Source organism: Eschrichtius robustus, chromosome 3 (genome assembly GCF_028021215.1).
Source record: "Eschrichtius robustus isolate mEscRob2 chromosome 3, mEscRob2.pri, whole genome shotgun sequence".
Classification (NCBI taxonomy): Eukaryota; Metazoa; Chordata; class Mammalia; order Artiodactyla; family Eschrichtiidae; genus Eschrichtius; species Eschrichtius robustus.
In genome coordinates, this window is record NC_090826.1 from 62,568,136 (window position 1) to 62,592,551 (window position 24,416).

General features: G+C 34.1%; 1 protein-coding gene across 1 annotated transcript in view; it reads right to left on the minus strand.

The window, feature by feature from the left end:
* Positions 1–24,416, minus strand: part of NEGR1 (neuronal growth regulator 1) — an 897,928-nt gene that overhangs the window by 629,044 nt on the left and 244,468 nt on the right. The window lies entirely within an intron of this gene.

A 24,416-nucleotide genomic window follows, 5' to 3' on the forward strand; every position in this document is an offset into this window, starting at 1 on the left:
CACTGTCAAAAGGGAGACTTTTACAGGTTAGAATTTTATTCTAATACTATGTATTACCATAAATGATGCCATTTCTTAAAGTATGAAACGTTAATCATCAACTTTCACACTATTTCACTTTCAAGTAAATTCATAACACCTTGAATTTTAAACACATTAACAGAGGCAATCATCTTATGCTCATTTGTCTAGTTTTAATCATTTAATTGATTTTAGGAAATGCATCAAATTTTTGAGACATCAATAGTATAAGACATCCAACTGGGTTTATGAACAAGACTGTTTTTGCCTTCTTTTTATACTCTATTCATCTTTTGCCATGTGTATATCACCTAGTAAAAGCACAGATTTACACGATTTCCTTTTTAAATAAATATATTTCATTTTAATGTAATGCTCCAGGCAGTGCTTTTCAGAGGGATTATTACATGTCCCTGAAGAGGATAAAACCACTTGGACTCAGACTTTAAAATACCTCCTAAGGTGTGCTATAATCACATAGTAACACTGGTCTGCCATAATCTATTGCTTAATTTTCATAGTTTTACTTTAAACAAGATAAGCAACAAAACAATCTCCTTTTGTTGAAGACTGCAAATCCCAATTACTGCATGTGTTTCAGGAAGGTGGGAAAAAAACTGAAAAATATTATTTTCTTTCTTCCTTTCATATAATGAAAATAGCACAGCAGCCATGTAGCAGAGGCAGCCTTGAATACAGACAGAGTGAAATAACAGGGTTTTTTTTTTTTTTTTTGGTTTTTATATACAATTAGCTTCAGAATGCTCTTATTTGAAAACATTTGGCCAGTTACAGTATATGGTAGTCCTAGCCAAAAGCACTCAGGTGTGTTACTTCCTTGTATTATTGTTTTATTTTTTTGGCCCTTGGAAAACACCAGAAGGGGTTCGACTGTGCATGTAGGTTTGATCACCTACTGTGGAGTATAAATTGTATCTCCTTTTAGATGAGCAGGAAAGGAAAGGGAAGAGTGCTTTTGAGTATTATTTCCTGGGCTTGTCACTAATTAACTCAGTGGTCCATTTTGGGAAAATCAAAACCTCTACATATCTCTGTTTCTCTCTTCTGGTAAACATATTCCATTTCCTTCTCATCCACAAAACCTTACTTTGTGACACGTTATTGAACAGAATCAAATAAAGGAGGTAAGAAGTATTTCTTGTCCATAAGGAACTGGAATATTAGTGGACACTTGCTGCTACCTCCCTGAGTCCAAGGCCTATTAATAGGCTTTTTCTGGACCTTACTGGGAATGACAGTAAGAAGTCATAGAGAATTGATGATAGCCTGTAAATGATTTTCACACTACCAGGACTGAGAATTACATCTTCCCCATGATCTCACTGGATTAAGCAGCATTTCCCCTTGTTCATAGATAGAGACAAGGCTCAAGAAGCTTGACTGTGTATCTAATACATCATGGAGTTCAGCCACAAAAGCCTATTTTTTAGAACTTATGTCTAGAGTTATTTCTGAACACCATAACTTAGAAGTGAGCATGGCTGGGGGTGGGGTAAAGAAGCCAGTGGCACCATTGGGAATGGGTACTCAAAAAGAAAATATTTAAAGGGTTGACATATTCTATAAAAATGAAAATCGCTGCCATGAATTGAGAAGGTCTATGAACCAGACCTTGTGCTTGACACATTATTATTTCACTAATCTTCACAAAAAGTCCATATAAGCTTAGGTCCTTTTACAACCTCTTCTTTACTTACGAGGAAACAGAGACCAGAAAGTTAAAATAATTTGTGAAAGCTCATGTGGCCCTTGCTTGGTAGAATTAGGATACTTTTACCTTTCTCCTATCTCTCAGGAGAGTTCTTCCCACGGCCCCATTCACTGTTTTACAATAGTTTCACAAATCACAGGTAGACAGATTTAGGAGTAACTTTAAATACAAGGAACTGCATCATAGTTGAAAATTTTTAAGGTAAATGATTCAAAAGTTGTTCTCCCAGATACTATAAATGTTTGATTCTTCCAAATACCATGAAAACAATTCACAATTTCTGAAACGGTCCCCCCCCCATTCTAAAATGTACTTGTACTGACTTAGTGAGCCCTGATGGAATACTGTTAAAAGAGAAATGTTTACAGCAATTTGTCTTCCTAGTCTACTTAGATATTCCATATAAATTATTTATTTATACAGAAATGAATTTAGTCTTAAAATGTAAAACCTCTACAGAAAAGTATGAAGCATCCCAATAAGCATTTAACATTTCTGAATGTCACAAATATTTATATGGCTCTGTGTCCTCCAAGACTATGGTAGCAAAAAATACGCACATCTACAGAGTCACAATTAAAAGCTATATTAAATTTCACAGATGGAAAATTAAATATTTACATTTATTTAAAAATTGTGTCCTATTATATTAGGATGTTCCAAACAAACAAAAAATATATATATATATATATATATATTTCTAAACTGTTTCTCTCAGCTTTAAAGCTAGTTATAAGAAGATAAAAATTAAGGATATTGTAAATAAGGCCAAATAGTTGCAAATAACCAACACAGTAATTATTTTTTGCTTATTAAAAAGGCAGAGTATCATAAAGTACATATTAATTTAAAGCTTATAGCACCAAAGTAGAGGAAAACACAGTAAAACCAGAGCTTTTTAAAATGGACGACGTAAACCTTGTATTTTTTTACTTACCAGGAAAATCACTACTTTTTCAGACACACATCAGATCCACTTAATGGAACAAAGCTGATGGTGACCCTTGGACTTCGTGTTCTTGCCTATGACAATGTCTTGCCACTCCAACATGAATTTGTATCTGGATATTTATTTTAAATCTATAGATTTTTCTAAAATTTAGTTATTTATTTTATTTATTTAGGTTTGGCTGCGTTGGGGCTTCCTTGCTGCGTGCGTGCTTTGTGTAGTTGCGGGGAGCGGGGGCTTCTCTTCGTTGTGGTGCGTGGGCTTCTCATTGCGTTGGCTTCTCCGGAGCATGGGCTCTAGGCACGCGGGCTTCCGAAGTTGTGGCTCGCGGGCTCTAGAGCGCAGGCGCAGTAGCTGTGGCGCACGGGCTTTGTTGCTCCGCGGCTTGTGGGAACATTCCCGGACCAGGGCTTGAGCCCTTGTTCCCTGCACTGGCAGGCGGATTCTTAACCACTGCGCCACCAGGGAAGCCCCAAACCTACAGATTTTTTTTATCACCTCTGATAAGCATAAAATCCAGGAAACAATGAGACTGACTCGAGTACAAAAGATTTGAACGAAATATAGGGATAGATATTTAATAGAAATTCAAAATATAGTTTAAGACCACCTGAACGTATTTTCATTATGTGTGGCACACATATTACTTAATTTTTATATAATACTATGCAATATGTAACAATGTAACACAAAGTGTAATTCCAGTTTGTAATATTTACCAGGTCATTTATTTTCATTTGCTCCCTGAACCATCTATAATTAACAAAGCGATGGTTTTGGTGTTTGATTACCACTCAAAGCTGTTGCCACCTGCTGGTGGTATTCCCTTATTATAAAAGAGCTAAAGTTTCTTTTGCTAAGCATATTTTCTAGCATAGTAATTCTTTGCCATTTTCTAAATACTAGGTTTTCCCACATCAGACCTTAGCAAAGGTGCCACATAACTGGTAAGTAGTATATCAAGGTTTAAAAGGTTTAAAGTATGAATCTAACTGAAGCTGTAAATCACTATGCTACAGTGGCTTCCCTCTTAGAAAAACCTTTAAATAAGTCTGTTACATCCATAACAGTGGCAAATAAGGATAAGCTAGTTCTACACACAAAAAGATCAATAACCATGATGCAGCATTAAGATTTTAAAAAAGCAGTTTGCAAAACAATATATACATAAATAACATGATTATATTTAAATAACAAATTATAGATTAATATGCTTAAGCTGAGACTGGAGCTGGGTCTATTCCCATGGGAAGTTCATATTCCTTCCACTAAACCATGATGCTTCAATAAAAAGTAGTTTTCAAGGTCAAGGGAACTATTCAGTATGTTAGGAGACTCAGCTGTGGCATTGTGTTCTGCCTTCTGCCAGTGAATGTATAAGCTCAGTCATTTTTTAAAAAATCTCTCTTATATAATATCTCCATCTGAAAATGATTTCTGCTCAAAACACATTGGGGTACAAAGATTAAAGAGATCACCTCTGTCTTCAAAAGCTTGTAATCTTTTTAAAATAATCACTTCATTAGTGAGCACTGATGATAATTGAAGTAAAGCTTGCAAATATCTTTGTGTTCCAAGAAACAACATTAGAAAAATACAGGAAAGATGTTATAGATATTCCATGAGTCAACATATTTTAATAAAATAAAGAGATTCCAATGTAACACCAAATAGAAGGCACTGAATACCAGACACTGCTAGATTCTTGAGGGATGCAACACTCAGGTCCTTGAGTGGAGGATAAGGAGAACACTCACATCTAATTACCATGTGAGTCAGAATATGACACATTCTTTAATATGACTATAAACAAAATAAATCAGGAGTACATGAAAGGGAAATTTTCCCTAAGAATGAAGGCAGTAGAATCTGACCTAGACTTTGAAAAATTATTAGGATCTTATCAGGTAACAATGTAGGGAATGGCCATCCCAGGCAAACAGAACATAATGAGTCAAGGCATGAAGGTGGAACAGATTGTGAAAAGTTCAGAAAACATCAAGTTATGCAATGTGATTATAGTTTAGTATGTGTTAAGATACTAAACTAAGATACATCTAGTACATGTAGATGATAACAGTGATTGATGTTGAGGAACGTGAATATTATGCTAAGGAGGATAACTTCTTTCCTGTAAATACGGAGAAGTCATTCAGGCTTCTGATCAGGGAAGGGACATGGACCTTCTTCATTTCAGAGAGAACAACATGTAAGCAATATAAAGGATGGATTAATGGATGTGGAATGGCTATTGTAGATATCCAGACACAACTTGATGCTAGCAATAATGGGAAAATAAGCAAGAGAGAAACTAGGAGATTTATAAAACTATAAAATGAAGAATTACGTTTCTTCAGGCGCCTAATTTTCCAACATTAATCTATTTTTCATTTAACAGAAAGAACCCCGTGAATGTTGAGGGGAAAAAAAAAAAAAAAGCAGAATGCTTTGTCTTCCTGGATACCAGCTCAATATTGTGATCAAGAGGACAAAGAGGATTTTGGATTTTCTACTATGCAGAATCCCTGAAGGATATAAGGCATCATAGAGAAACTCTCAGCAACTTGATAAAAGGAATGAATATGATATCAAGGAATAGATACTCAAGGCCTATCTTTTTGTATTAAGTACAAAATACCAAGAACATGTCAAGAATGTGGAGAGGAGATCTTCAGCTTCACAGAAATATGGAATTCTTTTACAATCAGAGGAATCTAAAGACTTATTCCATTTTTACTTATACTAATAATTGTTGGTAATGCTGGCAAAATATTTAAGAAGAGAATCTGATGAAATAAAATGCTGGTTGTAAGCATTTAACTCAGAAACATATTTCCTATATATCCTGAGGTAAAGAAAAAAAGTGTTCAATACACAGAGCTGTGAAACATAATTGCTAGACACATAAGCAGCTAAGGAATAAGATATTAAGACGTATACAAAATCTTTAATAATTTCATTTCCTGAAAAATTAACTACTTATACCACATATTTTTACACTTAACAATTTATCTGTAGATTCTCTATTACATGTTATAACTGTCAATCCCAAAATATATTTGGAACTCCTTGATGGCAAAGGCTTTGTCAAAGTCTTCCCCTGAATCCCACATAGTGGCTCATAAAGTGCTAGAGGATAATAATGCAAGCCAGACAAACACTTTTTGCATTAGAGAGAAGAAAATTCTCAGGTGAATCTGCAATATACAAGAGCATTACAGTAGCCTAGAATCACATGGAATGAACCATTCTACAGAATCATTCCCTAGGAGGACTGCATTCACAGAGCACAGAGCCAGCACTTAAGCATCACTTACATAAAAACACCTTCTTGAATGAATTGGCAACAATAGACCTTGAGTGTAAAATGGAACTGGAATAGATGCTGATTATGATGAATCTGTTAGCCTGCTAACCCTCCACAGTTAAACTGGTAAGTGCAGTAAGAGCACTGACCAAAAAATCAGAGAACAAGTCCGTCAACTCTGAACTTTCTTAAAAGGGAAGAAATTGTGTGTGTGTGTGTGTGTGTGTGTGAGTGTGTGCATGCATATGCATGCAAGAAAGAAGACTAATGACTATTACAAGATTTTTGTAATGAAGTATGTGACTAAGTACATGAAGATTATGATGAATATAAAAGAAAACCAATTGAAGTTATGAAAAACAGCGCTTTAAATTTGGTTAAACACTGAATCCAACTCAGATAACATCTTGTAACTATTTCCAGGACATCATTTTCAGAATCTTCAACATCCCTTAAGGTAAACCCAATCAAAGCAGTCTTATCCCCTTTCTGGTTACCAGTTTAATAATCTGGTTTCTGTTTAGGTTCTTCCACATGTCAATGTGTTTCAAGCAGTCAATGGCACTTCAGACTTCTAATTGAAATTTGTTTCAAAAGGGGCATTTGCCTGAGAATACCAATTTCCTTACAGACAAAGTAGCCACTTTTTTAATCAAAAAGTTAAATTAAGCATAAAATAATTGAAAATAAACTATATGTATATCAGTTTAGTTTTGGCCATCAATTCTTTTTTCTACTTGTTTGTAATAGACTGGCAAGCAAGAAATAGGTTGTATTCAACCTTGTAATAGGTTGAATTCCAATCCTATAATCACAATCATTTGTCCTTTATTTACTTTTTATATCCGTTTAGATACTCTTCCAGCATGTTTTGCAGGGATTTAGATTGCTTCTTCATGTGTTTGATACTCAGTTAATATGTACCTGTTGCATTTTGTTGTCAATTACAAATATTGAGGACTTTATGCTTTCTTCCTTTTACGTGATTTCTAACCCATGTCTTCTATTTCTTCTGCAGTTCTCTTTTTGTCCTACAAAGTTGTACATTCTATTAAAACAGGATGTTTTTCTTCTTTAATTATTTGCATTTTCAAAGACTGAGGATTAAAACATGGATAGCAAGGCACCCTGATGTTCCAAATTGAGATGCTAAATCACCTATGTGCTATTGCTTCCAGGAGAATAATCAAATAATGGTTGATGTTAAAGAGACTGGGAGAGGGAATTTTTTTTTTTTTTTTTTTTTTTGAGAAATGCTCGCAGGTCTATGGGGTACATCTTTTCACCTCATGTCAGGTAAAAGGACCTTCAACACTCATAGTGCATGGGGTCTTTGAGGAAAGATATTACATCTACCATGTTCCTCAAACAGCAGGAGGTAGTGAGGTACCCAGGTAAGGAATTTCTAACACTTCCTGAGGTTGTCAGAGCAAAGGGGCATGAGTATTTCACTTAGACCATTACTAGATCATGATGGAGAGAAAACCAGCCTGGGATGACTTAGAGGCATTCTACCTTAAGAAACTGTTTTTTGGGTCATTGTGAACCAACAGCAACTATAGAATGAGGGATAAAGTCAAAAGAATTCAGTCAGAGAATGCATATCCTGCATAAAAGGGAGTGTACCTGGATATTCTCAGTGCAGATATGTCCAAGGAAAATATTCAGGAAAGTATTAGTTTTGAACATCTGCCAAGCACAGAAAACACTGATATCAGAACACAATAGCACAAATCAAAAAGCAATTTCTTTGCTTCATATCTCTTCTCAGCCCATCATTGCCCGCATCAACTCTGGAAAGTTCAGAGATCACATAAGCACAAGATTAGGAAATAGAGAGATCAAAGTCACCTGACAATCTTCACACTCTCCTTCCTACAACAGACTATAAGTTTAAGACATGCCAAAGCTGAGGGAATAAGATTTGGAATTTTGTCTATTATACTTGCTTAGAAGTAGTAGACACATGAACTCCTAACATACATATGATTTCTGATTAAATGTGACCAGGACACTTTTTTCTTTAAATCATCTTGGGAGTTCAAAGGATCTAGCCTAAGTACCACACAACATGCCTGCTCCGTATAGTAGATTCAAACATGAGAAACACAGATGGAGATAAAACTGTTTTTAAAAGCTGCACTCTGCAGAGTTTCAATTTTCAAAGCATACCCAGTCATGTACACATGGATCTGCACTCATTTCTCTTTTGGGAAATCTACCAGACCATATATCCCTTACGACAAGTATCAACTGTCTAGTCCACTCCGTTACCTAATGTTGTTTAGGCCACAAAGGCTCCTAGTCTGCAGTCTGCAGGTGAGCACAGCTGCCCCAAATTCACTCCTGAACTCTCTTTACAACTTTTTTTTTCTGTAATTAGTAATCTCTGGATTATCTCATGTTCCCCTTTTTCCTCTTCTGGCCTTTCCAATACATTTGTATATCATTTCTTTTATCAAATCTTCTCTGTTTGAAATAACTAGCATTGCTTTAAGCTTCCCTGACTGGGCCCTGACTGATATACTCACCAACTCTGGCTTACATATCATATTTGAAAATATTAATATAAATATAATGTTGGAGGGTAAAGTTGAAATAAAAGTACAAAGTGTTCTTATATAGTATTCATAAATAATTTTAAATGACCAGAATTAATGTCAAAGATCAATTTAACTCATGTAAAAAAAGGTAAAAGTCAAGTTGAACACAGAATTCCCCAAAATAAATTTGTATTCTATAGCAAAAAGGTAGCATAATTGTGTTGACACTGCTAAGAACCATGCTGTTAGGTATTTGCAATTACCTGATACTTGAGGATTTTTACCTTTTCAATGTTATTCTGACCTCATTCAGCATAAGATAACTTGCATTAGACTTCTGCAACTTTAAAATCTCCTACTCTTTTCATAATTGATGTAAGAAAATTCTTTCAAGTCTCAAGGGGTCAAAAGTAAGATATATTAATGACCACTTGAATGTACATCCTAGTGGCAGAAAGATGAAAATATTATATGATAAAATCTTTAACATTGCATCAAATAATCTATTTAAAACTAGAAAACAAACAAGTTTGATAAGTCAGTGTCTATCTTCATATTTACTTGGAGGGCATCCAAATACACCATATTTCGTAAGTTTCTCTCTTACCAATGACAGGTCAAATTCAATATCCAGTATGGGAGATCTTGAAGATAATAGTGTAGGAGAGATTAGAAGGAAATATATGTAATTTTTATAGACCTATCTACATAACTATATGACATAGTATCTTATAATGACAACATGAGTCCAGATGTATTTTGAAGGAGTAAGAGGAAATATGATTTTATCAGATATTGTGAATTCCTTTGGTAAATGAATGAAACTTGTTCAAATCTAAAAGAAGATGCGTGAGAAGAAAGAAAAGCATCAATGGAAAATATAATAGTCTAATAGGGCAAAGAGATTCAAAGCGTCTTAAAAGAGGAAGATTAATGAAAAAAACCCTGTATTTCTGATTGTCAAACAAGTCATTCACCAGAAAGTTCATTCCCACGTATATAATTACTAGACCTAGACCTAAGGAATATAAATGTCCTATAATGAACAAAGGGTAAAGTTTGAGAGTGAGTAAATATTGAAACTGTAGGAAAATTAATTTGACACTTAAAGAATAAAATAATGAAAATTAAATATTTTGAAGATGCATCAAGAGGAATAAAGCCAAGAGAACAAAGAAAGAACTGAGAAAAGTAAGTATATAAGTTTATAATTTTAAGATAGTTTTCTTAAGGAAAAATATGTAAGGAACAAGAAACTGACTTTAGAAAGAGATAATTCTTCAATTCAGAGACATTGAATTTAGGTCACTGCAATCCTTCAAAATAATAAATAAATTATACGTTCTAGATTATAGCCATATAAATGACCTGAAGCAACAGGAATCTACTTTAGAATAGATTAAATCAGGTAAATGATTCAATTTAGTTATCAGTAAATGAAATAATCTTTAGTTGTTTAAAACTTGAGCATTAAAGAAAAAAAAAATCAAAGGAGAATAGGATATCATCTTTTTCCAATGGTAAATAAAAGTACTTTTATACAACTTTTATGGAGTTCTATGTATATTATGCTTTATTTCACCAGCATAAACATAGTTAAATATAACAGACATTAGAAAATGGACATAATTCAAAATAAGGAAATTTCCCAGAAAGAAACTTGAGGTATAAAAAATGAACCCTAATAAAATGCTCAGAAGGTGTACAATGAGAAACAAAGAAAAATATTGCAGGCAAAAATATTGGAATGCTATGTTACAGGCTAGCTGGGATGTGGTCTATAACCTATAAACATCTAACCCCTTCTGATATCTATCATTTTTAAATAGGCAGAATGATACACAGATTGTATAAAAAGATTAAATGCTCTCCCACACTTACCAACAAAAAAGCTCAGATTACTTTAATCTGACCATTCTTGTATTCCTGGCCTCTGCCCAAGTTCATTTAAAAAAATAGTTTGGTTGTTTTCTATTTTTTTTCCATACCAGTATTCTGTTCTTTGCCTTTCAAATACCTACCAATCATTTTAGCAAGCATTTCAAACATACAGAGGAAGAATAAGATTTAATATTAATGAGATATCAAAGTTAAATCCCTAGAAAACAATTTCAATATTTATCTCTAAGTGTCTCTTGTACCTAAATCAAAAAGAGGAGCAGAAATAGAGTCAAAATCTAAGGAAAGGTCATTCAGTTCTAATAAGTAATTATGCTAGGTGATCCTATTTGCTAAAATTGTACCTAATCCATGATTTTTAAATAACATATAGATAAATAATTAAAGAAATATACACATTTTAATATAAAACAATGATAGCTTGATGTCCTGCACAATTCAGATACCAATAAATATAAATTTCATAAATGATCAGTAATACACTAAAGCTCAAAAAAAAAAAAAAAATCTTTTAGGCTTTTCCCCAACTACAGTGGTAATCCTATGACATCTTCAAAGTAAAAGTATATTCAGAAGGCTAGTTCTTTTGCCTTTACCATATTCTTGAACCATTCTAAAAAATTAAATCAAACAACTAAACAACCTTAAATATACAAAAAAGAACATCAGAATAGCCATTCTCCTAGTATAATCCTTATACCACCTACCCAAAATCATATAGGCTGCTTTTTCACTCTAATAATGTAGCCAGAAAAGTATTTAGAAATAAGCAAGAAAATGGTAGGTTGTGCAATTTTATTGATGAAATATATAGGCTAATGATATAGAAAATAATTTGGGGGCCCACTTTAGATAGAGTGGTTGTTAACATTTATCTGACATTTAAACTGAGAGTGGGATATGAAAGTGAACCAGCCTCAGGATGAATGAGAAGATGTTTATTCAAGGCTGAGGAAATATGGCTTGGCCAAAAAGTTTGTTCGGGTGTTTCTGTAAGGTGCTACGGCAAGATCTGAACAAACTTTTTGGCCAACCCATAGTGAATGCAAAAATATTTTTACATGACCACAGGTGGTAGCATAGATTATTGATCAGAAACTGAATTTTTCCATGGTTTAAAATGAAATGAACCAACCATGTAAAGTTGTAGAACAGAAAGTTGTCTGCATACAGTTTTGATCTGGATGTGGGCACCACAGCACAGAGCAGGTAGCCTCAAGCTCATTCCTCTCTGTTCCCACCATCATTGTGCACATGGCTAACATGTATCACCTTAACCAGGGAGCAGGCTAAACAGGGACTTGTCAGTTCCCTGCTAAAAGATGAACTTTTTGGGGTAAGAACCATCTCTTAGTCATCTCTGTATTCCAATACTTAGCATACTGCAGGGCATTAATAAAAACTGAAATGTTGTTGCATTACACCTTATTGCACTCCATAAATTAAGCTAAAGTCCAGAATGGTTGAACCTATCATAAGAGCAAGTCTGAATGGCTAAAGCAATATATATATATCAGCCTTTGGCTAATGTGGAGGAAAGTGCTTACATTTTTTGCTTCTATATTTGGTAGAAAGGCTTTTTGTTGATTTATAGATAGTTGAGCATTTTTGCATTGCTGTAGAAAAAAATGGCTGCCAATCTATGATAAAAATAAATTTCATTTACATTATAATATTTGATTCTGTTTTTAGGACACTTCTTTTTAGGACAAAGTAGTATTTTTCTATTCTAAAAAGGGAAAGGTCAAAGAATCTAAGAAAATCATAAATGTTTCCCAAATTAATTAACATATTATGTAAAGTTAAATTTAGTTATAATAATGTTAAAATTATATTGGGAAAATAAATTTAAATCTTTAATAAACTAAATGCTTTATAAGTGAATTAGTTGATACACATAATGCACTCATTGATATTGAAAGGTATTTCTACAATAAAAATCAATAATAAGCTTAAATTAAATTGCTTTCAAATCTCAAGTTGGGAACAACAATTGTCACAAAATTGTGTGGCCCATAACATTTCAAATAAAGGTGTGAATATTATTTTTGGTCTGACTGAAAATTTCACTGAAAGTAAGTTGCTGGATCTATTAGCTGACTTACTGCAATCCCTTAAAGAACTAGGTTACTCTCTAAAATGTTTTGTCCACTTCAGTTCTAAGTGACTTGGAAAAAAAAATGATTTTTTATTCTTATCCATGGGTAACTATTCCAGATATTCCACTTGTGCGATGACAGCAATTGTGTATTATCAGATGAGGTATTCTGCCTCTAAAAGAACTCTCAGTAATCTGCATCTTGGTATTCATGTCCTTGTAGAGCTCCTACCCTCACCGAATAAAGCTGTGCTACCAACTGTCTATTAGAGAAAGAACTACATGTGACTTCGGAGGCTGGGTCACAAAAGACATTTTGGCTTCTATCTTGTGTTCTCCAGAATTCGTTACTCTGGGGGAAGCTCATGTCATGCGGACACTCCAGGAGCAGTATGAAGAGGCTCATATAGTGAAGAACAGAAGTCTCTACCAGTTCACCAGCCATCTAAGTAAGCCATCTTGGAATCAGATCCTTCGGTCAAATCAAGCCTTCAGATCTCACTTTAAGTAATTATCATCTATGATATTTAAAATTTGTTCAAACTGAAACAACAGAGTGTCTTCATTTGACATGAAACTATTTTTCCTAGTTAAAAAAGGAAATAGAAAAAATCTGCTTTTCTGTTTTGATAGTTGGCTCATAGACCTGAGGATCTTGCTCACTGATTCTCATCTCATGTTTTGGAGTTGGTCTCTCCCTAATCCCTGAATAGGCTAAGCTTCTACCCTATTAAACTATCCACGATCCTTAAAATCTCACAGGCACTTACCACTTTTTGCCTTTGCGTGTGACATTCCCTATGCATTTTAAGTCCAACCCTTATCTGAATGGCTAATGGTGACTCATTCATCATTAAATTTTATAGAACACATAATTAGTGTTTAATGTATAGCAAGAATAGTGAAAAGAAGTCTGATGTCACAAATTTTGATGAAGCATCTTACATTTGTCCATCATGAAAATACACAGTACAATCAAAATTCCTGTCATGAGAGGACAACTTGATATGAAAGGGATACATTTGTACTTAATCTGGATTTTTCCAATATAAAAACCTTTGTTTTAAGCATTACATTTCAAGCAAAGTAAGAAATACTTCTTTTGGACTGAACATGATGGTGCTATGAACCCTGGAAACAGTCTAGCTCATTTGTGGTTTGGAGCAAAATAAAATATTGTCAGTGACTATGTCCACAAAATTATTGACATTTCTATCATGATGTATTATTTTTTATAGCACTGAAGAACATTGCCTATTTTCTAGGTCCTCTTTGAAAATAACAAGGGCCAGTGACATGCTTGAAATGTGAAAAGTTTCTTTCCAAGGAAAACTTAGCTTGGAAGAAAAGTCTTGGTAACTCAGAGCACAGAAGGAGCACCTGTGAGGCTTGGCAATATCCATGGTTTTGCTGCCTTGGTGAAGAAAGGAGCCCCACACCACAGTGGGACTCACTGCTTTCTAAGTTGGCATACACTGACAGTAAAAACACTGCCAGCAAGCCTGAGCGGATTTTTGTCTACTGTCCTAAAAGTTGTCAACTTTATCAGAGCCAGGGTCTTGAATCACTGCCTTTTAAAGAAATCTGCCAAGAAGATGAAAAGAGAATACAAAGTTCATTTCCACTACATAGAAATTTGCCAACTTCTCAGAGCACATGTTCCAAAGCCCTTGTTTGAACTTTGAGTAAAAAGTTCAAGAGAAAGCAAGCTCGCCCTCAGAACAATTTTATAGAGCTTCTTGTTGGCTTGATTTACTTGGCAGGTATTTCTGGTTGTAAGAATGAATAAGCTTTTTCCTGTATGGGCCTGTGATGCCATTCTTGGTAGTAATGATAAACTACAAATTATTTTGTTCAACTTCCTAATTTGGAGAGAAATTTGGAGGTTGACAGCTACATGAACCAAATGCTATAAAAAGCACTTCTTCAGGGTTGATAGTGACAAAACGTTGCCAAATTCTTCCAGGAAAATATCTTTAGACCCCTGGAATCACAACAGAACTCTTATCGGTACTGCTGAAATGGCTTTAAAATTAAGCACAGACTGAATTAATTCTGATATTGACTTAAAAAACATTAAAGAAGCAGTCCTGGTCAAATCTGACCCCAAAAACTTGTGCACATGAATTCAAATGAAGAATTTTGGAAAACTCCGGTGTTATAGAAAATAGCTAACCCCTCCTGAACAGAGCTGAATATGGGGACCCTGTTTCTTTTTGGTATCATTGGTGAGATTTGCAACATTTCCAATCAAAAGGAGGACAACTTCAATTAATGTCAAAGATAATATGTACATAACTATGTTTCGTACACACACACAAAATATACTAATTCAAATTCTTACTCAAGCGGCTGTCTTACCAAGAAAACTGTTTTTGAACAGGGTTAAAGTTTATTTAATTTGCGTGAGTTCTATTTCTTGTTCTTTCTTATTTATAGAACTGGCCGATTAACTTTTGCATAAAAATAATAACACATTTTGTGAATAGCTTAACTTGGTATATGAATAAGATACATGCTAATGCACTACGCAAATTTTATGAACAATTTTGCATTTATGTTATATCTGCATTTTTCCAGGATGGGGCCTCCATAGATTTCATCAGATTCTCAATGGATTTGGTAACCGCACTAATTAAGAACCATGCATTTCACCTCTTAGGCAGAGCTTGCTTTGACTTTCCTAGACCGAGTCAACATTGCCACCCTCTGTATTCCCACTACACTCTGTTCCTACTTTGTGCTGATCAAGTTTTACTGCAGTTTTTGTTTTATTTCGTGTCACTAGATTGTGATATTATTCAGGACAGGAAGTATATATTCAGTACACACATTCATTAGTATGGCCTTACAAATGATAGGTGCTGACAAAATGTTTCATGAGTGAATAAATACAAATAAACACACTCTTTTATTTATTTGATTTTTTTTTTCCCTGGGAGATGTGTTTATAGGATAAATGGTTGTATGTGGGAAAATAGGTCCTTCTTCATTGTTAGTAAAGGGAATTGACCTGTAACTGGTGAAGGCCAATCATACATGAGCAAATTAGATGTGATAGTTTAGGATTTTTTTCCCTAATACCAAGTAAGCTGTCAACTGTAAATTATAAAAAAATATACTTTACAGTATATTAAAATAAGTATCAGTAGCTTATACATAGGGAAACATAGTAAGCTCATTTCAATTAAATTAAAAACCTATATAGCATGAAGATTTTAAAAAATCACCTTTCAATTTATCGCATCACATAAATTGTGCTTGGTTCTAGATATAATTCACCTGATCCATTCTTTAAGAGTAATTGTCAGGAACCATAGTAAGGTAGTTAACATTAAACGCAAAGGCCACGTATCACCAGCCAAATTCTCTCTCTAATTAGCTAAATTATACAACTTAAAGAAAAATGAGAAATGTTGAATTATTTAGATTACTGCACTTGTTTCTAATCTCTTTTTGCCCTTTAGAGACTTATCTTACATATCTAATAACATACTAGTTTCATTATTATATTTACCATAGAACTTCAGTATCAGAAGATTTCAATTATCTCTAAAATTTAACATGAACATTTTTCTATTTTAGTTTTATTTAAGGTTTCTTATACGGTATGCATATTAGAACCTCAAACTAAATGTTTGTTGAACCTAATTTAGTACTCCAAATATTCAGAATGAAACCATCTCTTCTGACAGAAAGCATTGTTCAAGCAATTAGAAGAGTATAAAGCCATAAGGTAAGATGATAAGATCTAAACCTGCTGAAGTTAATTAGCTCTGGGGAATAATGTTTTAAATAATAGGAACATTAGCTAAAGAACATTACAGCAAAATATCTCCTGCATAAAAAATAGGACATGTGGCAAAAATAAAATTGTAAAGAAAATGTCTTTTCTAACCTAGTGCAAAGTAAGTCATCAGAGTTTTTTCATATTACACCAGAAAACCTTCAGTGTGCAGGGAAGCTATTTAGGAAGTTCTCTGCGGCTGAGCAAATGAATGATGCCTTTGACTCTCTGAATATTCACATCTATAGCTATTTCATGGCATTTTCCATCTGTTTGTGTTTTCTTTCTTTCTTTTATTTTGTCCTTTTTGAACCTTTTCTGAACTTTCAGTCTTAGGCCACAGATTCTTTGGAACAGTTTACTATTCAACTTGCCTGGCTCAGTTCTACAAGCTAAGGTGAATGATTTCAAGCAACTAATTTTTTTTTTAACATCTTTATTGGAGTATAATTGCTTTCCAGTGTTGTGTTAGTTTCTGCTGTAAAGCAACTAATTTTTGAAAATGAATTTTACTTTTGAAAATTGCTCCCAAACACATCTAATTTATATCTACAAATATCATGGTACCCTATTTAGCAGTAAATACCTATCTAACTGTTTTGATGATAGATTTATTTTGTAAAGTTAGTCTTCTAGTATTTGCCATGTCAAGCTAGTATTCACCATAAACACACAATATTTCATTGTTAATTTGCTGTGGGATTTTACTCAATGTTTGACTTTCCATCTATGCCACCTATACAATTAAAATACCACCTTTGAATACATCATCTTTCCTTATTTGTACATCAAATTAAAACTTTCTTCTTAATATCCATATTTTTAAAAAGTTCTTTCTCTGCATTAGTAGGTTGGAATTCTAATGTAAGCTTTGAGACGTTATGATTTTCAATGTTAGAAGAGGGCAGAAACCACTAATTACCCCTAGATATCAAAGAAATGGTACTTCATTTTCAAATACATTCAATTTATGAAGGCTGTAGTACTCAAGTAATAATATTAACACATATGGTGCTTCTCATCTTCAAAGTCTTTTTCTGAATATTAAGTAATTAGCAAGATTACACATTGAATAGGTGACATGTGAACCACAGACTTTTTTTTTTTTAAATATGATTTGTTTGTGGTAAACTGTGTACTAATTCATTGCAGATACATAATACCACGACTTTGTATCTCTACTAGTCATTGTAAATATCTGCTCAAGTTCACTAATACAAGAATAGTTAATGAAGGTTAAAGATGAAGTGTACGTTATCTTTGTCCTTAATGATGTACAGGCCTTTTGAACAAGGCATTTACAGTTAGTTTCAATTAACACAGCTAAATCTTTACCCTGTACTGGCATCTCTGTCTTCTCCACTGTGATTCTCAGTTGACCCTGTTTAAATTCTCTGCTGTTTAAATGTCTTTCCCTTGATTCTTTGGAGATAAAAATGTAATTTTTTAAAACTTTTTCTAACAAAATGGTGGAAAAAGAAATATGCCTGAATATTCAGATACACAGATTATGCCTTGATTTCAACATTTAGAAATATCAAACGCTATTTGATGACAATTTTATGTGAAAAAAGGGTGCTATTCTATTCCCAAATATAGTAAATGCTTATAGCAAATAATGTTAACAGTTTTAAAAAATCAATAAGGATGTTTTGGGAAAATATAAAATATCATTTGGTCAAAATTTTTTTGTACAATAAAATACACATTATACATGCTATATGTACAACCCAATTATTTAGCCCTTTGGAAAGCATAAGAAACAAAAAGAAAAAGTTCCATAACTAGAAATATGGCTTCTAATACCAGTTCTGAAAATAACTAGCTGTGTTATCATGATTAAATTAATTTTCCTGGTTTCCAGTTTCATCATTACTAAAATTCTGGAGTTAATCCCATGATTTTATGATTTGAATGTGTATTTTTTTCTTCTCAATTTATTTCCTATTTATTATTCTTACCACATTGGTAAGTCAGTAAGCTCTTTTAGTGATATGAGTATGTATTATGTGGGATTTGAGTTCCAAAAGGAGAAATTATGTATAATGGGTCCATAATACTTCTTGATGTTCTGATTTTAGCTAATGATCTACTCTTCTTAAGGAGTTAATGAAACCCTTCTTTTTTTTCTTTGTGAGGGTCTTGCTTGGTTCAGGGTAGAGGCTGAGTGAAGAGAGAGAGACCTTAATTTTGCACATGCCCGAGACAGAATGAGAAATTTATTTACTATTTATTTATTTATTGAATTTTTTTTCTGGCAGTTCAAGGAGGGTTACTTTGTTAATGACCACAAAGAAGATCAAAGGGAGATTCTTGGCTGGGCCTGGATAAGAATATGAGAACAGTTTTTTTTCTTCAAAACCTCTTGGTGTTAGCATTGTCAGTGTTTTTCCAGATTCTGTGGTGGAAACTGAAATTAGAATAATCTGTCGAGTAAGTGAAGTCCTTGCTGGAATTAGAGTCCTTGCTGGAATTATAACTTTAGAAGTTTATCAAAGCGATAAGAATATCATTAGCTTCTCACTGTTATTATTTTAAGAAACAAATAATATTATTTTCACTGATCTATGTCCTTTGATTACATTTAAAATGTAGAACAGTATCTACTAATTCATTTTTATTGAATTAGTTCCTTTTCATTACACATAACAGTGCTTTACATAAGAATTAATAGGATGTAAAAGTTAACTTTTGAAGTCTCTTTGAACCCTATTTTCTCTACTTGCTCACTAATATATTGAATTAGTCACCAATTTCTATTTACTCTGCTTCTGAACTGTTGTTCTGATTCCACACAGGTAAATTACACGAGTCCTCCCATGTCCATGAACTACTGGTCATTCAGTTACATACTTTGCCAAGACTCCCCATTCTTGAGACAGAGCCAGTCCTCTCTGCTTCCTGCTCAGGTAGCTCTTGATACACTGTTTCTACCTCAGCAGTATTCACCGTCTTTAAAGCCACCACCCTCCCACACACACCTCCACTGCTGAAAGTTCCTGAAAGGGGCGGCACTGCCTTATTAGTATTCTAAGTATCTGGTATTATTGCTGGTACATAAAATTATTTTGGAGATGAAGGATGAATAGATGGATAATATAATGAATTGCAAAAGTTGCTTACCATAGTCTAAATTTTAGCAAAAAGGAATTCCTTGTTAAATTCACGGCTATAAAACTCAGATTGTGCCTTATTGGGATACAATTAAATTCAACTTTAATTTTTTTAAGCATTTTAAATAAACGTCTTCTACACCTTAGACTGGCATGGATAACACTCTGTACTAGTCCAGGAAACTGGATTCTACAGAAACATTCAAATGCTCATGTCTATCATAGTTTCAGTTTCCTTAGGCCATAGTTTCAAGTAACAGCTTCACAATTCACTTAGCTTAGGATCTGGCTGAAGATAAAAGAAAGATTTTTCCATTCTTCACTCCCTAGCCACTAGGTATGATTGAAAGCCTGCTGGACCTAAGAAACATGAGGTATCTTCCTCAGCTCTGCACAGCTCAAGAGAAGACACCCTCCGAACACTGCCCTAACATTCACTGTATCAATCGGCTTGGTGTGCCGTAACAATACCAAAAAATAGACTGGGTGGCTTAACAGAAAATTATCTTCTCACAGTTCTGGAGACTGGAAGTCCAAGATCAAGGTGCCAGTTGGGTCAGCATCTAGTGAGGGCTCTCTCCTTGGGTCACAGACAGCTGCCTCGTTACAGTGTCCTCACACGGCAGAGACAAAGAGAGTGCTCTAGTATCTCTTCCTCTTCTTATAAGGGCACCAGCCCTATCGAATTAGGGCCTCTCTCTTACGACCTCATTTAACCTCAATTATCTCCTAAAGGTCCTATCATCCAAATGCAGTCACATTGGGGATATTTGGGTTGGGGGTTGGGGTTTGGGGCTTCAACATAAAATTTGGGGGACACGGTTCAGTCTATAACACACACACACACACACACACACACACAAACACATACACACACACACCCTTTGATTTTCTCCTACATTTCTTTTCCTGGTATTTCTTGACTTAATTGGACACATCTAAACACAATGTGCCTAACAAGACACACATGTAAGTTTCACAGGATACATTCACCTTTGGGGTTCCAGATCTGGGCACTCCCTTCACACGCCATTTCACCATCCCCAATAAAAGATGAATCTTTGCATATAATATGACTCAGTCTGGCAATTTGGAAAGAAATGACAGAACCATCACAAATGAAGCTCACAAACTTTTGCATTTGAAAGTGCCCAAAGAAGAAGAACTTGGCAAAGAGTACCACGGGAAAGACTTCCTTTTTAATCTCTAACATTAGAACTCAAAGCATGCTTCGATTAGATTCTATGATGTCTGGCATGCTATCTGGTTATCAGCAAGTTGAAGTGTTCCGGGCTGCTGATTCTGTCAAAGGTTTCTGGGAATTCAAGTGGTCTCTAAATAAGCATAGCAGTAAAGTTTGTAATATAGTAGGGAGTTAGAAGGAAAATTTAAATAGTAGTTTTGTGGATGTCTAGTTTGTTCCATGTGTTGCTTTTAAATAACAAATACTATGCTTCATGTTATTATTACAATATTATCTTGGTGAGCTAGGCATCTGCTACAGCTGTCCTTTTAAGTTTTGTGTTGTTAGGTAGGCAAATATTTCATTTATGCAAGGCAAGCTTTACACTGTAGTACCACTGCCTATCTATTGCTCTGGAAAAAATCTATATGTATTTTAAATTACACATATAACTGTTTTGTGTTTTGGTGCCTAATTCCTCTCCTTGAAATGCATGAAAAGAATTAAAATGTTCAAATTGTTTCCTTTAATTCCTTTAATGCACTTTTGTGGGGGAAATTAACCTCCACGCTCTAAAATGATTGTATGTGGAATATTAAAAATGGAACATCTCATTTCCTTTTTATTTCTGTTGTGGGGATTGTAAACACCAGAGGTATCTAATGAAGACCTTACTTTTACAACATCACAAAATGAAAAAGGCACATTGGAAATACAACTAGAAGCTTGTCTTTCAGATTGGTCCCCAGACCTACTGAACACATTGATTTTTTTCCCCCCATTTTTCTTGTTGCTTTTCTCTTACTTCAAACTTCTAGTGAATTTAATGTGACAAGGTGTCAACAAAGCAGCTGCAGAGAGGCTAGCATCTAGATACAGCTTGAGGCTGCTTTATTAGAGTCCTTGATTTTCTAGTTTTGAGCCTGGGGGTAAGGATTCTGTGCATCTAAAGTCACTAAATTCTATCTATAACGTAAGTCCACAAAAAACGGTCTAATCACCACTAACACTGAAGACCCTCCATCTTTTTTTAGACCCCTTCTCCTGTAGACTCACAGGCCATTCATTCTTTGGGAGGTAAGGAGGTAAAAGTGGTTTTGGCCTCAACTGGCCCAGTTGTTGCTTATCAGGTCCAGACACTCTTTCAAATGAAATCTGATTTACTCATTCCACTTTAGAAATAATAACTGTTTTAAGTTTAAAATTATTCCTTTTTTAGTATTGTTGACTTTATCCAATATATAATTGTAAGCACATGGACAATCTTGCCAACAATTTTTCTGATAGTCATACACAATTTTTAATATATAGTTTGAGTAATAATATATACAAGCAACAAAGTGGAGCAGAGTAATTTCCTCCCTTTTAAATTTCCAGCTTTAGTCTATTGCAGATTGAACTATCCATGAATATTCATTCAACAAACGTGTTTTAATAATTATGAAATCAAGTACTTCCAATAAATTTTTATGCATGCATGTTAAATCTTAATCATATTTTTACTAATGGATATTTTACAAACATAAAACAAATAGCAAAAATCACATCTGGAAAACAAAACATTCCTGCTTGACTTGCAATCTTTGTTTCACACATAACACCAGTGTCCCTTCCATGAAAGGACCTGAAGCATTTCAGGCTTCAACATGATTTAGACAGAAACTCAAGCTTTAAAGAATCCATCTTGCAGTCCTCTGACAAAGTAATTGGTTGGAAAAATTATAATAAAATTTTCATAAAGTTCATATTCATGAAGCGACAAAAATTGCTTTTAGGAAATTACAATATTAATAATTTACACTCATGTCAATAGCATTTCCAAAATAACTCAAGCTCTCTACCTTGAAAATTATGAATCTACTTTGATTTTTCTCCCACACACAGACAAATATGCTGAGACACATTGAGATCTGGATACAGATTATTCATTTAAGAAGATAGCTCCTTGTTTAATTAGAGATTTATCATTTTAACTAGCTGTACTATTGCTCTGAAATAATTTTCTAGGGTTTGCAGAATTAAAGATGGTAAAAATTGATGAACCTTAGCTGTATTTCCCCCCGAAGGGTACAAACTTTTATTACATTTCAGATGCAAAACACAATTAGCCTCTAACCTAACCATGTTAATCTCCTGGAGTTAAGCTTATGTGTTTCTGCTTGTCTACAAACTTTTAATGAAAGATCTATGTCTTTTACAGCCGATTTTAATAACCTCTTTATTTGCATCTCTGCCCTTGTTTAGAGGAGGAATTAATACAATAAGCTCCCAGATTGCAGAACACTCTTTTAAAATTGAGGATAAATAAAATTCTGCAACGTTCAGTTGGAGCCGCACTCAGCAGGAGATGCACATCAACAATAAACATAATACAAGTTCCAAAAGTTTCCATGTAATTAACTAAGATGGATACATTAGTGTCATCCATTAGGTTCCATTCTGTAAACTCCAGACTCCTGGCCATTAAGCAGGGCCATTTTGACAAGACTGAATTTGAAAAATTGATTTACTTTATGGATAAATAGTCCTTTAAAGGTGATTTTTTTTTCTTTTCAGCAACAAAACTGTTGCAACTTATCCTAACATTTTCTGTAGCACGTTCTCAAATGCTCACCTACTCCCAAACTATATTTTCTGCTGAGCAAAGGTTTTGGTTGGGTAAATTTACCCTGTCTCAAAATGGGAAAAAATTGGTCACTTGTGGATTTCCTCACTCTGGGCTAGAATCTATGACAGAGCTACTCCATGCCTCCAATGAAATGTCTGATAACTATTGTGGGCACTCTAGTTTTATCTTGTCCGAAGGAGTTATGTCAGATAAAAAAGAATAAAGAAAGAAAAGAAAAAGAAAATCAACATCCTCCATTTCTACACTGAACTAAAGAGGTGAAAGTTGTTTTCTGTGGGCCAGAATTATCTAAAATATACAAATACAGTAACCTGATTAACCTCTCACTGTATTGTTGGTCTAGCACAATGTCATCTGTTTCATTACCAGCAGTGTGCAATTACTTCCTCAAAATGTAATGGAGAAATTGTGCCCTGAAATTACATTTAAAATGGATTTATTTTGGATATTTAATGGAAATTTTTCCAGAAATACCACACATAGAATTTTGAAATGTAGAATCATTATAATATCTTCTGACAAATGGCATCATTTTTTTTTTTCAGTTACTTCACAGGGAGATGCCCATAGACAGAGGTTGTGCCTAATTCAGCATCCTACACTTAGCATGGTATCTAACACATGAAAATGAAGACAATCCATAAAGATTTATTGAATGAAGACTGAATACATGATTGAATGAGCAGACTTTTACTCACTCACCAATATATGCCTAGAACAAGATGGAAGAATAACACTTACAAACATAATTTTCATAAAAAGTTCACAGAGGAATTTCAGCCTCATCCAAGTAACTTATCTAAAATTATTTCTGTTATTGGTCTAAATTTTCTTACCTCATGGAGATTCTTAATGTTCTACAGTCAATAAAATCACGTTCTATAAGGAAGAGCTACATGACTCTGCCACTGAATTGTGACAATGCCTATCCTATTGTGTTCCTTTCTCAGATTATTTCACTATTCTTACAATGGACTCCTTGCCTGCAGTCTACTCTTAGGTCAATCCCTAACCTCAGGCTATTTCCCACATTGCTACTGGAGATAATCTTCTGCAAAAAGATTTCATCCTTGCCTTTCCCTAATGACAGTTTTCAAACAGCTAGCATACCATTGCTTCAGAAATAAAGACAAAGCTATACAGCATGTCATTCGA